Source organism: Cyrtonyx montezumae, unplaced genomic scaffold (genome assembly GCF_038088225.1).
Source record: "Cyrtonyx montezumae isolate F1298 unplaced genomic scaffold, pur_monq_1.0 scaffold_2, whole genome shotgun sequence".
Classification (NCBI taxonomy): Eukaryota; Metazoa; Chordata; class Aves; order Galliformes; family Odontophoridae; genus Cyrtonyx; species Cyrtonyx montezumae.
Window position 1 is genome coordinate 9851698 of NW_027071936.1, and position 20469 is coordinate 9872166.

A 20469-nucleotide genomic window follows, 5' to 3' on the forward strand; every position below is an offset into this window, starting at 1 on the left:
TCATGCTGCACAACAAAGGCAACACATTACTCTTGGCCACAGATGAAGAAAATCTCAAGACAGGCAACCACAGGAGAGCAGCTACTCAAGTCAAAGAAACTTTGCAGTACAACACGTTAGCATCACAACCACAAAACACCAGGACGGGGACATCCCTGCCTGCACCTCTGCAGAAGTACAGCAGTATGAGCAGAGCTGTTCTGGGCAGATGGGGAAAGGCATGCTACCTGTGCCCAGCAGGCAGCAAGTGCAGCAGCAGAGTCAGTATGGGAAGTAGAGGACAGATTTAGAGGAGTTGATAACAGGGCATGGGGCATGGCCCTAGGGAGATGTTTTCACTTGAAGACGCACATTACAGACGCAGCCTGAAAACAAGAACTCACGCTGCAGATTACCAGCTGAAGTTACCTGACTTAAGCACATTCTCTCTAGCTTACCATGGCAATTTTATGGCCTATCAAGGTTAGAGCATGTACAGAGCATTCATAAAACCAGTATAATTAAGGGGGCAATTAACACTCAGAGGGCAGGAATTAGTACCAGCAGCATCCCTAAGGTGTAAGAAGTACACGGAACTGCACCCCTTAATGCAAAGGAAGGCAGAAAATACAGTATTAAGATAAAATCCTTCAGTTCTCCTCTGAATTAGGGTCATCCTTCAGATAAAGCTCAGGAGCAGCACAGAAGCATCACTGACTTGGATGAAGGCACAGAGTGAACCTTCAGCAACTTTGCTGATAATAAACTGGGTGGAACAGCAGCTACACCAGAAGACTGTCAGAGCGGAGAGACAGGCAGAGAAAAATGTCATGAAACTCAGATGTGTAAGTGCAGAGTACTATACCTTGGAGAAGTAACTGCATGCATCAGTACAGGCTGGGAGCTGACCTGCTGTAAAGAATGCCTGCTGAGAAGGACGTGGAAGTCCTGGCACACAGCAGGCTGACCTTAAGCAAGGGGTGCTTATTTATGGCCAAGAAGGCCAACTGCACCCTGGGGTGCATCAGGATGAACATCGCTAGCAGGTTGAGGGAGGTACAAATACCTTAAGGGATCGTATTAACAGGTTAGGGTGGCTGTTTTTAGTGGTGCCTGGCAATAAAACAAGAGGCAACAGGCTCAAACTGGCAGTTCTGCCTGTGCACAAAAAAAAGCTTACTCACTGCAAGAGTGACTGAGCATGGAAACAAGTTGCCCAGAGACAAAGTCTCCTCTGGATATAATCTTACGCTATGTGGTCTACATGACCCCTAATGAAGCAGCAGGGTTGGACGAGATGATCCTAAGGCGCTCCTCTAAATCTCAACCATTCTGCAGTTCTGGGATTACTGACAGTTAAATGTAACAAGAAGTACATGTGCTACTGTTTTCCGTTGTAATTACATGCCAGCATGTCAACACAGAATGCCTGCAATTCTCCCCTGATTTAGATCACCTACATATCTCAAGTTTCCCAAATTGTCCCTGGACAGAACTTTGCACCACAGCTGCAAGCCAGCTGTCACCCCAGACCCAAGCAACTGCAGGCAGCTGTGCCAGCCTCCTCCAGCTGCTTCCCTGTCTCCACAGAAAATGCCTTCACTGATCCACTGCACCCAAATTTCAAGAGGTCATTCCTTGCTCATTCTTACAGTGTACCAGAATTTCAGCCTTAAGTCATGCTGACCTTCATAAATCCCACACTTCGGCATCATGGATGTAAATTACTTGATATGCAGATGAAACTCAATACTTTTTGTTATGCCAGGAAAAACTGTCATGTTATACAGAGTAAGTACACTGGAGAACCATATTTCTCCATTACGTAACAGTCCAAAACACGACTGCTATTATACAAAACAGTAGTATAAGGTACTAGTACAAGAAAGGGGTAAGAAGATAGACTACAGCAATCATGTGTTATACACCTTCTGTAACTTTAACATACCAGTAAGAAGTTGTTAGGAAAAAAAAAAATCTAAAAATGCTTGATAGAATTTGCTACTGCTAATAGCAGTAGCAATTAGTGAAAGCAATTATTGAAGGCAGACTAGGTGAAAAGTTTAGAAAGGTAAATGAAAGGTCCAATATGGTCTCTTATTTCCAATATTGAAACCTGATGTGACTTGGCAAACAAAAATGTTCTGCTGCATTGAGGTCACTCTGCTTCAGCATCACTAGCTACAAACTGTTAAGCCTTCAGGCTTCTTCTGTTCTAGGTATTAATTATGACACAGATCTATCCACATTAAATATCAACTTCCAAGCACCTTTTCCAGTGAAGAAAAATACGTATGAGATAAAAAAAATAAGCTCACTATTTTCAGATTAGTAAGAAAACAGCCACGCTGCCTTTCAATCCAGCATTGTGACATGAACATTTCTAGGATGAACCTCTGCTTCCACACGTGCTTTGAAGAAGTTTGGTTATTCTGTGATCTACTCTTCATTGGATGTTCTGTCTTCATATTTCCTCAAAGCTTTCATTGTTAAACCAGCACAACCCACACACCATCAAACTAGGGAAGCCAGGCATTTATCTGCCATGAAGAATTCCTGTGGCACAAATCCCACAAAATATAGAGTGAAGGAAGCAACATAGTAGGTGCAATTCATCTGTGTTGCACAGCTTTACCCACAGATTCAAACCATCAGTTAAAAGGACCTGGTGACATTGCTAATCACTGTAATTTCAACATTATTGTAGGGTTAGAAAAAAGTTACTGACGTTCTCTGCTCATACACCAAAGACCCTTAGGTCTCTTTGTTTTTAAACACAATTTTAATTTGTTTTTAAACACAAGCCCCGGAACACAGTCTTTCAGCAGGGTAAAAAGGTGACGACAACTCCTTAATCCTCATAGAGGATTTTAAATTTAATTTATATCGGAACTTAACTCTGAATTTATCCCATTAAAATTTCAATTTTGTATTCCAGTAAACTGCCTTTTCAACTTAGATACGATAGGCTTTAAAGCTATGCATTTCAAGTCCAGTAAAGATTAAAAGAAGACCACCATCAATTAACTGATGCCCTTGAAGTAACTTGAACAAATTTTTATCGGCCAACAAATTAAAAAATAAATAGATATGAGAAACATCAAGCAGAACAGAAGCCTAGTAACAAACACTCAACCAACTTGTGCTCCCGTGGCTGGAATAGCCACTGCCCCTGCTCCCCTACAGCTGCCAGCATTTCCTGAATACACAAAACAGTCAGCTGCTTCAGTGACATTAGAGGCCCTGCAAAAAAAACAAACACACTTAATCCTGATCACTGGGAGATGACACAGTAAACCCAAAGAACATCTGCCTCACCACTAGCTGAACAGATATATGGTTTCATCTTGTAAGGTAATGTGAGCTGCAATCTGCTTTTGACTTCACCTTTTTCTCTTCTGGAAATAATTACTGTATTAATACCGTAGGTTGCCAAAATATTTGCATAAAACCACAGTTAGCTTTATGAGAACATGCATGCTAGAGCTAAACTTGACAATTACATGGTTCTACAGTGTTGCAGTGATAAGACTTCTGTTAAGACATCAAAAAGACACGTATGATTAAAGATGAAGATCACAAGGTTGAAATGCTAACAAGTGAAGCTCTTAATTGATTTTTATAATGATTAAATATGATTATTAAAGCAATATTTGCAATGACAACTCTCCACATCCCTCCCAGCACTAACTCGCTTTACTCTCACTTAGGGTTTGATTTTGTGGGGAATTTCTAAGTTCATCTGTTTTGTAGCCCAAAACAGATTTTATTTCACTTCATCTGTAGATGGCAGAAGAAAGCCACTATGGTCACACAGGAAAAACACAATGTTTTAAATTGTATAATCAATAGAGAGCATCCAAGTCTAAGCTCAGCCAAAGAATACACTGCTAATTGTAAGCTCATTTCAGTTGACAGATTACTCTCTGGAACTGTGCCCGTGCAACTGGCAATGTCCAAGAATAAAGAAGCAGCCTAACCTCCTGGAATTGTACCATGTTCCCTTATCCAAACCAGTACAGAAAGAACAGAGGCTAACTTGCCATTTCATGAAGACTTCTACTCAGATTATGAAGAGCTAGGGGTCTTCATAATCTCTAGGGTCTTAAATGGGGTTAATTCAGTGCTCTAAGAGAACGGGTTCAGCAGCAAGACTATATTTTTACTACATAACCAGTTATAGAAACTGACTAATTGCCAAAATATCTTCAAGTTGTCATTTTTTAATACCTGCCAACTTGAACCAGACCACAATCATTACAGGAAATTCAACCATCACAGTTCAGGGTAGGTGACTAACTAGTAACAGTAACGTTTCAGCACAGCAGATGCTATAAAGATGCTTCAGACCCCACCTACACATTTCACTGAACATGCACAAGCAGGTTCAGGCCACAGCTGCACATGGAGGTTGTCAGCAGAACAGAACTCAGCTCTGCCTAAAAACGGAGGCACCTTTCCTAATGTTTTCCACAAAGCTCATCACAAATGATGTCCTCCATCTAAAAGGGGCACTGCCATAATTTTACAACTACATACTAACAACCAGATACAGCTTCATTAAGAATCTTGTGTTTTGCACTTAAATTGCAGACTTGTAGGTTGCAGTCACACAGATTTCCCTTACTACTTATCTCTCTGTTAGTTCAGAGATATTGCAAGTCTGCATTTACTTCCCCTAAAAACCTCATTCCTTCTTCAATGCAAGACTAAGAAAGCTTTATCTGCATTATAAACTTCCACTGTTATGTAATGAGGCGAGAGGCAAATAAACATTTGTTTTCTGTCACTGAACTGAACCTGCCACTAGCTGGGAAGAGATCAAATACTTAACACAATCACAAAGTGACAGGAGTGGGAGGGAACCTCCAAAAATCATCTAGTTCCAACACCATTGCAGCAGGCAGGGTTGCTGGTTGCTCTCAAGCAGGTTGAGATCAGGTTGCCCAGGGTCCCATCTATCTTGGACTTAATGGGCCTTCCACAACTTCTCTGGGCAGCTTGTTGGGGTACATCATTACTCTGTGAGAAACTCCATTAAGCAAGATTCATAATTCAAACCCAACTAAGGAAACAACTTTCCTAGAACTACTAATCAGTATTAGGCCTTGTTCTTGCTAAACTGGTAGATTCTCCTTAGCAAAATCCCCATTCTATGATAACTCAAGCAGTACTTGTCTAAAAGATGTCATACAGCTATTCTAAGCCCACTTCTTACTATCATCTTAAATAAGGCCCTACATTTTCTAAGACAAAGATGACTTGAGTAAAAACCCCAAGATCAGTACTCATGCGGTTTTTTGAATTGTAACATCTAAACAAAACAGAAACCACAATACCATATTTGACATTTTCCATGAATTGAGGTTAACTGCTGTATCCTCTAATCCTATTTACTGCATTCTGTCAGATTAGTCCTTTACGTAAATAATTTTGCCCCTGCCACCTGTACATTAATAGCTACTTCCCTCTACTCCGCCACCACTCCAGCATACACTTCTTCTCAAAACGCTACTGTTGCTTTGCTACGTGATCATCCTGAACTTTAAGGTAAACGTAATAGCTTTTTCACTTGATGATGTGTGGTGTGTAAAGGTACTGAATTATGGAGCAGGGGTAAAAGCCAAAAATAACTACAAGTCTTTTTTTCTAAAATATCATCTTGAAAAAGAACTAAGCTGTATACATACAAATTAAACACAACTAGAACAATTAAGTATAGAAACATCTGTTATTTATAAAATCACATGTGGGAAAAATTTTCCATATACAACTCAAGTTCAAAGCAGAATGCAGCATTTTGAAAAACAGCACTGCATTTTAGAATTCAGAAAGCAGAACTTATTTGAAAAATCCATCAAGTGCTTCCAACTGAAAAATAGTTTTCATTTTCCAGATACACACTCTTCAGTCCCAAGCAACCACATCTAATTTTCCCACAAACTAGTCCATCTTTTCTGCAAAAGAGGATACAAGTCTGCAAAACTTGCACGCTTATCAAAATTCATGAAGCACCTTTACAAAGGGAGCACTCAAATACAGAATATTTGAATGAAAGTAGCCAACAGTAGCCCACAAAAAACACAAGAAATCAGAACTGAATAACTGCAGGCACCTTACTAGCTGCTATCTCCTCAGGGCAGGCTGCTGCGCAAAACTAAGGGCATTTTTGTTTCTGAATGAAAAGCACACAAAAGACAACTCATCTGTGATAAACAAATGAAGTAGAAAAAAAACAAAACACACTCCTGCTCTACTTTATTCTCAGCTTTTCAAATATCTGCAACTGATACCTGTGTGAATTCTAGCAAAAATCTCCGCATGAACTTACTGAAGAGAGAAAATCCTTTCCCAGTTTCATTTTCCGCCAACAGGAAGCATACGGAAGCTCACAGTAATGCTACTAGCCAGATGCCACTGTTGAAACAGAAATTATGACCTACTTCTGTAAATAAATATTAAATGCTTTCCTATGTTCCAGTTTAACAACTCGGTACATTGTTTTCGCGTTCAGCATAGTATCAATTGAAAGGCTTCTCCAGAATTTTTATAGTCCCTTACGAAACGCACAAAGCCCACCAACCTGAGTTTTCTATTTACTAGGAAACAGAACATTTCCCAGATTAATAAGGAACTTTGAAAAAGGAAGTACACGGTCACATGCTGCAATTCAAAATTTAAGTTGAACCTGAGCAAAACTGACTGTGAAAACATGTCCAGACTGAGCTATCTGGCTAAGATATCTGCTCTGTCACAGAGATTTAGCCAACTTGATTGACTGCTTTGTTCAGCTTTGCAATTCCTAGTCAAGAATTCTGCTTTTATTCATAGGTTTGTAAAATTGGAAAGGACCTACAAGATCATCTAGTCCAACCATCCTCCTATCATCATCCTTACCCACTGGACTACTAAATCCTTAGCACCTCATCTAAACGCTTCTTGGACAGCGCTAGGGACGGTGCCTCACCCACCTCCCTAGGCAGGCCATTCCAGTGCCTGACCACTCTTTCAGAGAAAAAATGTTTCCTCAGGTCTAATCTAAATCTTCCCCGGCGCAACTTGTGGCCATTCCCTCTCGTCCTGTCGTTATTTATCAGGGAGAAGAGGCCCACCCCCTCCTCACCACAACCCCCCTTCAGGAAGTGGTAGAGTGCAATAAGGTCTCCTCTGAGCCTCCTCTTCTCCAGACTAAACAATCCCAGCTCCCTCAGCCGCTCCTCATAAGACTTGTGCTCCAGGCCCCTCACCAGTTTTGTTGCCCTTCTCTGAACACGCTCCAGGGCCTCAATGTCCTTCTTGTAGCGAGGGGCCCAAAACTGAACACAGTACTCGAGGTGCGGCCGCACCAGAGCTGAGTACAGGGGGATGATCACCTCCATGCTCCTGCTGGCTACAATATTTCTAATACGGGCCAGGATGCCGTTGGCCTTCTTGGCCACCTGGGCACACTGCCGGCTCATGTTGAGCCGAGCATCAACCGACACCCCCAGGTCCTTTTCCTCTCCACATTCTTCAAGCCATTCTGCCCCAAGCCTATAGCATTGCATGGGGTTATTGTGGCCAAAGTGCAGGACCCGGCACTTGGCCTTATTGAACCTCATCCCATTGAGCTCAGCTCAGCTGTTCAGCCTATCCAAATCCCTCTGAAGGGCCTCCCTACCCTCAGGCAGTTTGACACATCCTCCCAACTTGGTGTCATCTGCAAACTTACTGAAATTTACTCAGTCCCCTCGTCTAGGTCATCAATAAAGATATTAAACAAGATGGGTCCCAAAACTGACCCTTGGGGGACACCACTCGTAACAGGACGCCAGCTGGACTTAACTCCATTAACCACTACCCTCTGGGCACGGCCCTCCAGCCAGTTCTCCACCCGGAGAAAAGTGAACCTGTCCACGCCACGGGCTGCCAGTTTCCTCACGAGAATACTGTGGGAGACCGTGTCGAAGGCCTTGCTGAAGTCCAGGTAGACTACATCAACAGCCTTTCTCTCATCTACCTGTCTGGTCACCCAGTCATAGAAGGAGATGAGGTTGGACAAGCACGACCTGCCCTTGGTGAACCCGTGCTGGCTGGGTCTGATCCCCTGGTTGCCATGCACGTGTCGTGTGATCTCCCTCGAGATCATCTGCTCCATAACTTTCCCTGATACCGAGGTCAGGCTGACAGGCCTGTAGCTCCCCGGGTCTTCCTTACGGCCTTTCTTGTAGATGGGAGTCACATCGGCAAGCCTCCAATCCTGTGGGACCTCTCCAGATAACCAGGAATTCTGATAGATGGCAGAAAGCGGCTCGGCAATCACCTCTGCCAGCTCCCTCAGCACCCTTGGGTGGATCCCATCTGGTCCCATGGACTTGTGGCAGTTCAGATGGAGGAGATCTCTGACCGTCTCTGCTTGGATCACAGGGGGTACATTATGCGCCCCGTCCCGGACTTCCAGGTCAGGGCAAGTACCCTGCGGACAACTGCTCTGTCTATTAAAGACAGATGCGAAGAAGGCATTGAGAACCTCAGCCTTTTCCTTATCCTCTGTGGTTACATTCCCTGCCTCATCAAATAAAGGAGAGAAATTCTCCTTAGTTTTCTCTTGCTGTTAATATATTTGTAAAAGGATTTCCTGTTCTCCTTTACAGCAGTAGCCAGTCTAAGTTCAAGCTGGGCTTTTGCATTTTTAACTTTCTGCCTGCAAACCTAGGCCAGTGCTCTGTAGTCTCCCCAAGTAGCCTGTCCCATCTTCCAGAGGACACAGACTCTCTTTTTCTCTCGGAGTCTCAACAAAAGTTCCCGGTTCATCCACACTGGTCTTTTTCCCCTCTGGCTCGACTTACAGGACTCCGGGACTGCCTGCTCCTGTGCCTTTAAGATTTCCATCCTGAGGAGCATCCAGGCTTCCTGGACCCCTTACCCCTCAGGAGCGAGTCCCAAGGGACCCTTGCAACAAGCGTCCTGAACAGGTCAAAGTCTGCCCTCCGGAAGTCCAAGGTAGCAGTTGTGCTAGTCACCCTCTTGACATCACCTAGAATAGCAAACTCCACCATTTCATGGTCACTCTGGCCAAGACAATCCCCACCTTCACATCTCCTACTAGTCCTCCCCTGTTAGTGAAGAGCAGGTCTAGCAAGGCACCTCCCCTGGTAGGCTCTTGCACCAGCTGTGTCAGGAAGCAATCATCCACACATTCTAGAAATCTCATGGACTGCTTCCTCTGTGCAGTATTATATTTCCAGCATATGTCAGGGAAGTTGAAGTCCCCCATGAGAACAAGAGTTCTTCACAGAGCAACTGACAAAAAGTAGTCAAGACTCAAACAATTAACAGTTTTAACTATTAAAAATATGAATGGATAAGTGTACCAATTTATCTAAAATACAAACAAGCTAGCTTCACATCTTACTACTAATACACTCACCTCATTCTTAAGACCATCTGAACTCTTGCCTTTGTTTTGTCGTCGCAACTTTGGTTAGTTTTTTTTTACTCTTTCTTCCACTGCCTGTTTCATTAGAAAAAAATACAACTTATACCAGTTAGACATCTTAACCCAAAATCCATTATAATTCTCCAATGTGCAAAAAGTACATGAGAACATCCTTCCATTGTTGTCAACTTCCTCCAGATTCATTTTCAGTAAGCTTTTTTTAGGCTAGTGGGAGGCTTGCTGAAGAATTTAAGTAGTTACATTTAACATAATTCATACTTTTCTGTGATAACTAGCCAAATTTATTCGTCTCACAAAAGAATCTGACCAAGAATAAAACCAGCATGAACTTACTCATAGTTTTGAGAAAAGTATGAACTCAAGGTAGACCTATGATTTAAAGAAACTCATCAGTGACTCAGTTGAGTATGTATAACATATAAGAATTAATCCAATAGCTAGCAAATCCATTCCAACAGCATATGAAAATCACTTATTACTTATGCAAGCAAATATTAACACATCCTGCCAGTTTCTTCTTCTTCAACTTGATCATGATAACTGACATACACAAACACACTAAAATCACTGTTCTAGCATTTTCCTGGATCAAACTGTGGGTACACAGATGAAACAGGTGAAATGCAGAACTACTACTCTATCTTAAATGAAACATTCAAATATCAAATGCACTGTGATGGGGTTTTGTTATTAATATTTATTTTCTACACCAGAGGCCAAATGTATTCCATCCCACATGTATGTGATGCCTCAAACAATCAAGCTCTGGAAACTTGACCTAATTTCACCACTAGCCCGTCGTGACACTGAGGCCGCTCATATCCTACGTACCTTGCCAAGATGAAGATTATTATTGCACTCCACTAAATTGAGGCTTGTGCCCTTTCACAAACACAATGCAGGGAGTTTACACCTTCTGTACTTCTGCAACTAAAAATATTTCAGATCTGCATTACGATCACTGTTGCAATTGGGCATGTGCCACGTTTTATCTATTTATTTCTAAGATAATATATTTAAACTTGAAATTTAAATTATAGCAGAGGCCCTGCTATGCTCTGCTCCTCAGTGGAACGCTCCCTCATATTGCTCCTGTCGGACTGAAGAAGCAATATTATTCCCTTGTGTGGAAATTATCTATTACCCATACAGTACTGGGTCACACAGATTTGCTAAGTAGATGATTACTATCTTCATACATGGATACAGGCTTAGAAGCTGTTAATATTCTATTAGCTCCTTCAGTGAAAAGAACAGTGAAAAGACTACACACTAAACACTCCAAGAACGATGCAGCCCTTGCTCAAGAGTTAGAAGATGCTGAGTGTGTAACAGCTTTTCCTTGTATTCCAGTCCTCTAGAACAGCACTACACTTAACAAAGGAAAACAACATAATACTTGTTCACTGTACCTACAGTGGCATCACGCTTCATATATATTTAAAACTGTGTTCCACTTGTTCTTTCCTTTACTTTTCTCCATTGTTAACATTTAGCCTCTAAACATTTTTAACATTTCAGGTTAATTTCTTCTTAAAATTGAGATGCTTATCTTCAAATACAAAGATAATAATGGGACTTGCAAAGATTTCAGCTCTGAATTGAAAAAGCTGTGACACACCTCACAGAAATAATTTTTCCATTCATGCCTATAAGAAAGCTAATACTGAATGCTAGTGGGAGTACTATTACCAATGTAAGAGTCTGAGAACAAGATCAGTTTAATTTAAAAGGATAAAATGCATGGACCTCAAAATAAAATCCAGTTCAAACAAAATGCAAGAAAACTTGCCTGTGAGAAAAGAGCACAAACTATTAATGTACCTCATAAGAATTGTTGTTGAAATATTATGAAGAATGACAGAAATTCAAATAAAACTATTAAGTGCCCTGTGTGATTTTGGAAGCTGAATGGTTTCCACAATAGATAAATGGGCTATTTGAGTGACTTCGAGGCTGTAAGAACAGTAAAACTCTACTTACATGTCCCTTAAAACAGCTCTCTACCCTGAAGAAATTATTTTCAACCCTTCATAAAATGTTTGGTTTTATTCCTTTTACTACTCTTCTACTATTCAACAGAATCTTTTCACTTCATCTCCCTCTTCTCTGGGCCAAAATATATATTTCTTTCCCTCAAGAGATACATGCTTTCCCTTAAAATATTGTCAGCCCGACAGTAGTGAGACAGGAATTAATTCCAACAAACTATCATGACCTTTGGTAATAAGACAGCAAGGGAGTGCAGAACTTCCATGAATAAATCGTAGGCAATAATGCAGTGACTCACATGAGTATGATCAGGCAAAAAAAAATTAAAACAACATGGAAGTCACCCTCCTTCTGAAGTGTTTGAAGTTTAAGAACAGCTACTTAACCTAAGGAAAAAAATATTACGATTATACTCAAACATCTCATACAGAATTATTTGATAAATTAGAGAGAAATGATCTGAAGAATACACGTAACACACCTTTGAGCTATTCTTTACTTTTTCCCAGCCATCTTCACAGATTCACCACTTTACGTGATGAATTAAGTCCTTTATGCCTTTTATGCCTTAATTTTTTTTCCAATACTAAAAGGAAGTGAGGATCTAAACATAAAAAGCATTCAAAACGAAGTGATATTGGACACTATGAGATCCTTGGTATCACAGAGGTATCATATAATATTTATTGCAATACCAAGCACGTTTTCTTTTCTGAAGATAAAATTGGAAAAGCAGCCCTAAGTTCCAGGTAAGCTAGCTTCACCCTCCCACAAAGAGAAAAATGAAGCACATGGAGATGAGATATACTGCATAAAACTTTAAGAAAATCAAATGCAAGATAAAATTCTGGTGCTAAAAATCACTCGGCACTCATACTGAAGAATCTAAAGCTTAAGAACATGAAAGATGGAAAAAATGTATCTGACTTGAGGTTTGTAATTCGCTCTCTCTTCAAAAAGGTTTCTGCATGCAGAAGTACTATACGGCAAAGAAAATGGCTCTAGCAGCACAGTTCACACAGCACAATGCCAAATACCTTCAGCTTTCAGGAGCCGTACCACTATTCTCACATTGTTGCAGAACTGGTTCTTATACAGCAGTTATTTAAAAGAGCAGAAAACCTTTGAAAACTAGCAAGATCATTTCTAAAAGTAACACTGCCTGTTTTTCTATGGAAATTACAGAAGATACAAAGAACATGAATAGAGCAAATTTTCAGATACAGAATGCTATTTCTTAACAGAGCCACCACCATTAGCTATGTGCATTTTTACCAACGATGAACAAGGGTCTGCATGCCGCTCTCAGAAACACACGCACAGCTGTCTGGTACACCTCCTTGTCTTGCACATTGCCATCATAGCTGCTGAAACATCACCTGCCACCTCAGTGTGTTCACATCCAACGTTTGGCAAGCACCAGCAAACACAATGTCAATGGATGCCATTTTCTCCACACAGGGGAACTCAATGCCATACCTTTGCTTCATGTGCACTAATGTGTCAGACACCATTTTGAAACCCTGCCCCTCTGCTGCATCATGTTACACAGCAACAAACTGGAACTGGGGTATTGGTGGAAAGGTTCAGCCTTTACTGCAATACCAGCAACATCTGCCTCTGACATAGTGGGCCAACATAATAAAATAGGCAGTATTACTTTAAGAGCAGTCCTTGTATTAATGCTAAAGAGAACCAGCTACAGCTGAATGTCATCTTGAAATGTTCCTCACTTTTCTTAGGATGGTATTATCCTGCCATTAACCACAGCTTTTTGATTTCTCTAGGTTGAAATGATACCCATTAAAAAACAATTATTTTGAAGAACAAGCCAAAAATGAGAAGTTTCAAGATGGTTATTTCACATCTTTTCCAGATACCTGTAATTCTGGCAAGCCTGCACACCTGTTTCTCTAGGAAAATGCAATGGTTGCACTCCTATACAAGTGTGTCTAATCAGCAAAACAAGAAAACTAGTTGTTTTTTAAAGCTTATCTTTGTCACTACAAATAACATCTGCAGTCCTACTGCTTATAAAACCAACAATTAAGCGATAACAGAGCTAGACCTAATTTTACATTGAAACAATGCACTGAAGCTGCTAAGAGTTCCAAAAGGGATGCATTAAAAAAATACACTCATTACCATACGCTAAAAAACGCAATTATTTTCTTCAAGCTGGCCAGGTATTTTAACGATGATTCCATACTCAGTTTTGTCACAAGATACCATTATATAGGATTAAAACAGCTGTGGGTCAAATACATCCCCTGCATTTTTCCAATGACTTGAGAACTGCACCAAGGATGAAACTGATTTCAAGATTTCAGTCTGAAACATTTTTCAGCCCATGCATTCAGTAGAATCACTGTCAAAGCACAGGCTGTTGTTTTATTATAGAAATTGTTCTACAATGAAGATAGACAAGACTAACTTATAATGCTGTTTGTTTTCAGTGTTGTAAGGTGTAAAATAACTATCTTCATTTTACAGTTTGTGACAGACATAGAACAATAACTATCAGCAGAGCCCTCTCCAGCCTACAAATATCTCATTTTGTGAAAACAGGAAGGCTACGACATCTAGTTTTACCCATCAAAATTGATTTAACCTCTTAAACTTGCACGTGAAGCTATTAAATACTGAAAATATTAATTGTGCTCTGGTGCTCAAATAAAGCATTCACCTCCAACTCTAAGGTTTTGACTTAGTAGTACCAAAAACCATGGCAAAAATAAATGACTGAGGATAAAAAATGTTGAACTGTGATTTGGCCAATCAAAAACTCTGGCTCTATGTGAGCTGACTACAAAATAAAATAGAACAATTGCTTAAAAAGGTAACATCCCTGTTCTTTCAAAATACCATTTAAAATGCAACAAGCATAATGGATAAGAACCAAGCCATAATTCCTTCAAAGGTTAAAAAGAGCAGTTCAGGTAAGATGTGCAGTTTAAGTTCTATTTAGGTTTGAAGTTGTAGCCAAAGCAAAGAAATCTGACTGCACAATATGGGCTGGCACCACAATAAAGTCCACTTCTATGGGCTGAACCAACAACCTTCAAGTCAAGTTCTTTGTTTAGGACAGAAGGGGGCTAATAAGAGAAATTTTAGCCAAATTACTATATCAGAAACAGATCGCTACTAGCACATGATTTTCCAGTGGGTAGTTTAGAAGAAGTCTTATAAATCTATCTGAACCCCTGCAGCCTAATTAAAAACAGCAGTCAAATCAAAAAGGCTATCTGACACATCCTGGCTTGCTTTAAGTCTCCCAGTTCCAAAATTTAAGCTTAAATACTAGTAAGGTGAGGAGAATGGGAGTAACCCCACATGAACCTGCAGGTTTTAATCTCCATACTGCCATGCTTACTGTGCTCAGTCCTGAAGGGAATACAAGGCTCCATTGCTTTAATTCCCAATGGAAGTAACAAAATATATCAGAACCAAAGCAACAAGCAGTAGGACCATAAAACACAGCCTTCGTGATGTTTCCATTTCTCCAAGCTGGCCATAGATTTGTGTGTTTTGCATACTTCTTACTCAATACCAGCCCAATCCAGTTTTCAGAATTACAAAACCATACACAACCATCTGAAAAAAAAACCAAACGTCAAAGATATCATGGGGCTCAAGCATATGCCACACCTTGCAGAAAAGGAGAAAAACTCCATAGCAAACAATATTTTCATTTTAAATGAACTCTTATTTTCCAGGCCTTCAGACAGCTGAAGATCTATACTGTAATCTATCCCATAAACCTGATCTGGTGACTCAATCATCACACAAATGTAGCTCTACAAACTACCAAAGAAATAACTTACACCAATTTCAGTCATTTTGTTTGTATTTTTTTGTAAGTTGAAGTTTGTTTTCTGTTGTTGATTTTTTTTTTTACCAACTCTAAATTACAAGGAAACTGATATTACCAAGTACTTCATGTTCTGATATTTTCTATGTAGAAATTCTAATTTCCACTTGCGTTATTTTGTTCCCATCACAGTCTAAGCTTTGAAGAGTCAAAACAGCAAATATCAGTGTGTGGTATCAGGGGTTTACTGTTGAGTTCACAGATAGTCACATCTAAAAACCCAAAAATAATAATTAAAAGGTATTAGGCAGCAACATATTTACTTAACCACCAGAGGTTGAAAACCAAGACTTACTTTCAGTAAAGCAACTCCAAATACTGACTTTGGAAATCACAAAATCCTACTCTAATTTTAATCAAAATTAAAAACAACCGCAAACTAAAAGTCTACTATCTATTACTTGTCTTAAAATCCCAACACACACAAACTGAATACAATCAGAAGAGTTTCAGCAGTTCCTGCTCTCATCAGCCAGCTGTATACCATTCCAAACTGTCTGCAATCTTTAGCTTAGATGTACTACACACCACTCTAACATCAAATTAACATGGAGAAAGTACTTAAACATTCGCAGAAATAATTCAAAATGAACCTGAAATCATCTACTTTGCTTGGACTCCCCTTAAGGCCTGACTCAGTGATGCTGAGCAATGAATGTACCTTCCCAATTTTCCTTCCTTACATAAGGGGTGATTTAGGGAAAAATCTCATCTGAAAGAGGTTGTCTTCATGCCATGCCCACCTGTCCCTCTTCTTAAGACTATTTTACTCATAAGGCACCAACTCTGCTTGTGCTCAAAGACGAGTACTACCATCTTATTCAAACTTCTTCTCAGAAAGAGAAACACAAAACGAATCTCTGATCAAAGACACAGATTAATATTTCGATTCCTTAGTTCTCAGACATATCTCAGCCCACAAAACAAGTACCGCACAAATTTTGATTGTTATTTCACTACAATGAAAATTATAAACCATTAATACACCATACGAACAGTCTCCAGAAATTGCATTCCTCAGCAAGCTACTCACACAAATCAGGAAAAATTCCATACTCCTCATGCAACAAGTCAGAACTGCAGTTGTACAAACATAAACTACCCATGGTGACACCAGTAGGTAAGGAATCTTAGAACAGGCCTGCACATTGTATCATCTCGGAGCAAAAAATGAATAATGTCTTACAGCTACACATTCCTAGACAGCTAGGAGTCAGAGAGATTAAACGTTTCCTCTCACCTGCTCTGCTAAATTTGAGCTTCGGGTCTACTCAATCAACTCTTTCTGTACTCTTTCAGCTTGGAAAAAGTCATACTCTAATCTCACAGCTACATACATCATGTTTCCATGGGAAACTGAAAAGTAAAAAAAAAATCAGTTTATTTCACATTTAGGAAATCCTCATTTAACCAATGTGACCATGTCAAATGCAAGCCAGATCACCACTTTTCCCTTCCAAGTAAGATTTGTGATAGATTTGTGATAGAAGTTAAAAAATCAACAAAAACCATTACTGAAACTTCCGTGGCTCAAAACTTCAGCTCAAGCATAATTCACACCACCCTCAGACAAGTCATTTTCTATCACATTTTTTTTCCTACCACTGGTTTTTGTTCTACTCAAATAAGGTCAAGTACATAATAGACGGTCAAGAGCATTCCTAAATTACTGCGCATGGTGGTCACTTGGTGGGAGCTTCTCAGAAAGGTTTGTGCCATTGCACATTTTCATTACATTTGAAATTACAAGTCTGGCTCAGCCAAAAAAAAAAAAGGAAAAAAGGGGCAAAGCAGTGCCAGGTTGTGCAGCTCAGCCGCACTGAGGAGTGCAAAGAAAGGAAGAAGGGCTGCTGCGGGGCACACACTTGGGCAGAAATCTTTTCTCCATGCCAGGACTTGTTGGTTTATTATTAAATGTGAAATAATTGGCCCTGAGATCAGTATTGTATTTCTGAATTCCAGTGTATTATTTGATTTGCAAATGTAGATTCCCAGAGTGATTGCTCAACTGTACTCAAGGACGATGGTAGCCATTTTTCCTCACTATGTCTGTAGCGCAGAAATTCAAATTCAGACATCTAAATGAGACAGCTGACTCCTAGCAATAGCTATATTCTGTTATCTTTTTGCAAAGAAGAAAGATCTTATTACATACTAGATAAATACCTTACTGCTGGAATTTTCTCTTTTTTTTAACTTTTTAAAAACATTATCATCTCTTTGTCACACAAAAAAAAACACATCAACACTTGTAATTATTCAATATTCATTTAGAATATGCTAGGAAAACAAAGCTTGCTTGCACATTCCGAGCTTGACTAAAACAAATTGAAGTAGGTCGGTCCTCCTTCAATATTCTGGCATTTTCTTGAAATCTGAAGAATTGCAATCCCTCTGGAAACGTATCACAATAACTAACACATGCCTGGGATACTGTCTGGGTGATTTTTTTCATTATCTGATCAGCTTTAGAACCTCCCTTTAAGTCTGAAACCATTCTTCCCCCTAAAAAATTACAAGGATGAAACAAAACCTAAGAAATCCCATTTGAAAATAAAAGTCAGGTAAAGTTTACCAGGCTAACCTGAAAGCCTAGTAACTTTGAACGTGTTTGCTATTACTTGCCTATTTTACAGACCAGCGAACACTATAGACAACATAGATGCACATGGACATATTCGCAGGATCCTTAACTACCTCCTCTCAATCATTTCCACAGCCCTCACCAACAGGCTGATTTTTCACTCCATTATTTTTTCTCTTCTGTTCACCCACTGTACTGTAGGAAAGAGGATAACATTCTGGAAAAACGTGGGATTCCATCACCTCACATAGGAATTTTATGGCGAAATCCATTAGATTCACCTAACTCACAGAAAATAATAGTGATTCTGTGTGAGTACAGCACCAAAAATAGTGCAAGAACACCTGGCATTTCCACTGATCAGTCGGTAGAGCAGAGAACTGGTAGCACCTTCGTAATCCGAGCTCCACAGAAAGCTAAACGCTGATATATGATGTGGTACAGAGGAAGGCTGGTGGGAGCAGAGCCCCTACCCTTGACACCAATCACCCCTTTACTCCCCCGTACACTGCCAGTTACCTGAAGGAGGAATGGCTGGCACAGGTTTGGTGGCCATTTTCTTTGGGATGAATCAATTTGATAACCAGAAGGATTTTCCTCAGCCCAATTCCAACACCACTGCTGTCATTGAGCCATAACTCTCATGTCCTCTCTCAATGAGATAAAGCACAACAAGGAAAACGAATTATTTCAGTACACAATTACTGCAACAGTACGCTCCTCTGTTATTCAGCATGACTCAAAGCATTCAGATGTTTTGTTTAAACAAGTACTTCAGATAGCTTTGTAGAGGAAAACATTCAAGTGAAAATGAGCCCTTGGCAGCATACGTTTAATTTCAAAATCTCAGGCAACTTCCAGAGAAGCAACAGGATAACTATTAAGGTTAAAGCAATTAACTTTGCCAGTAGATTACGAGGAGGTACCAAGAAATAGGGCAAACTAAAAATGCTAAAGAACGTATCTTGAAAAATATTCAGTTATTTGACCTCAGTCACTTATAAAAAATAGATTTAAGAACACTCTCTAAGCAGCTCTGAGCATCACCATTAGAAGCCACAGCAGAAGAACAGAATCCCATATTTCAAGATGCCCTGAGAACATGATCAACTGCACAGCACTTTCAAGAATGCACAGAATTCATTTTTTAGATACCATACCGGAGCACAGAAAAGTTTGCAGCTTGTAGCATATGTTAACATCCTTGACCTTAATCGGATTATTTTTTTAGGCTATTTATGATCTTGTAATGAAGAAAAGCAGTACAATACTTCTTAGAACACGTTTTGAAAAAGGTTAGAATGTTGTCTGGTATCAGATAATGCTGGGTTTGCATGCTTTGCAGCTTTCCCCTTGAGATCACATGCTAGATGCCCATTCTGTTGCTCAGAGACGAAACAGTAACTGAGGAACCCTGAGGCACTTCTTGCATAGGCCTACAGAGAAGAATAGAAACACCACTATGCTACAGGCAGTGAGCTACGTATGTTACCCTACAGCAGTATCACTTACAGTCATTCCAGAAACACGTGTGTTCAGTTCGTGATGTCCTAAGTGACCAGCCCTACATCCTTGCTATCACTTACTTTCTTACACAGACACATACAAAGAATTCAAATATCTGACTTGAAAAAAGCAAGACATTGGAGTGCCACATCTATTTTTGCAGGCAATCACATATAAATGTAAAGCAGCCTGTTTCATGCTTGCAGAACCTCCTGCACTAGTTGATCTAGGCAAAATGACCTCAAATCACTTGGAGCCAACATAATGATTGTCTTGCTAATGTAATCAGCATGTTCCCTAGAGCACAAATTTTATGTGTTACTTGAAGTAAAACAGGAAAATCTGATCCAGAGTAGTACATACCCAAGTCATCTTCTCAATTTAAAAGAAAGATTTTCTAAAGAAAATGACCAATCTCCATGAAAATAAATCCAAATAAGGGATTCTTTTTTAGGTTACTGGGATGGTTGAGACTGATTTTCCCATTTAGAAAATCCAGTTACTGCACATAGTAAACCTACGTTCATTTGATTATACCAGAAGTACAAGATATTAAGTTGGTTTAAGTAGATATTTTAAGTAGATATGTAGTGATTTTCCATGCTTTCAATTTCTAGATCTTCCTTATTTGCAAATGATGGCATGCAAAACCTGTGCAGAACAACAGTCTATTATTCTATCTAACTATTAGTCTATCTAATTATTTAAGGTTATAAATCAGCAGGTACGACACGGACCAGAATGAAGGCTGTGCTAAACTGTAAGCATAGTCTGACATGCTCACAAGTCTAAGGATATTGCAAGTGATTTTATGAAAATTACTTTCATCGCCTTATCTTACACAAAACATTTGCCTACCAATTGCAGAGAGAATGAGTTCAAGAAGTCCTCGAACAAGACAGACACCAGATTTTTGTCTTTTCTCTTGTACAACTTCTGCATTCAAAATGTGTCAGTAAGTTTCAAGTCAGAGAGATGGGAAAGTCATCCACAGATTAGAAAATAAAAGGAGCAAGAGCTGACACAGTTTCTCATCAGTTTACCGGGACTTGACATCTTACAGTTATAGCATCAATGACCTTTGCCTACTATGCCAGA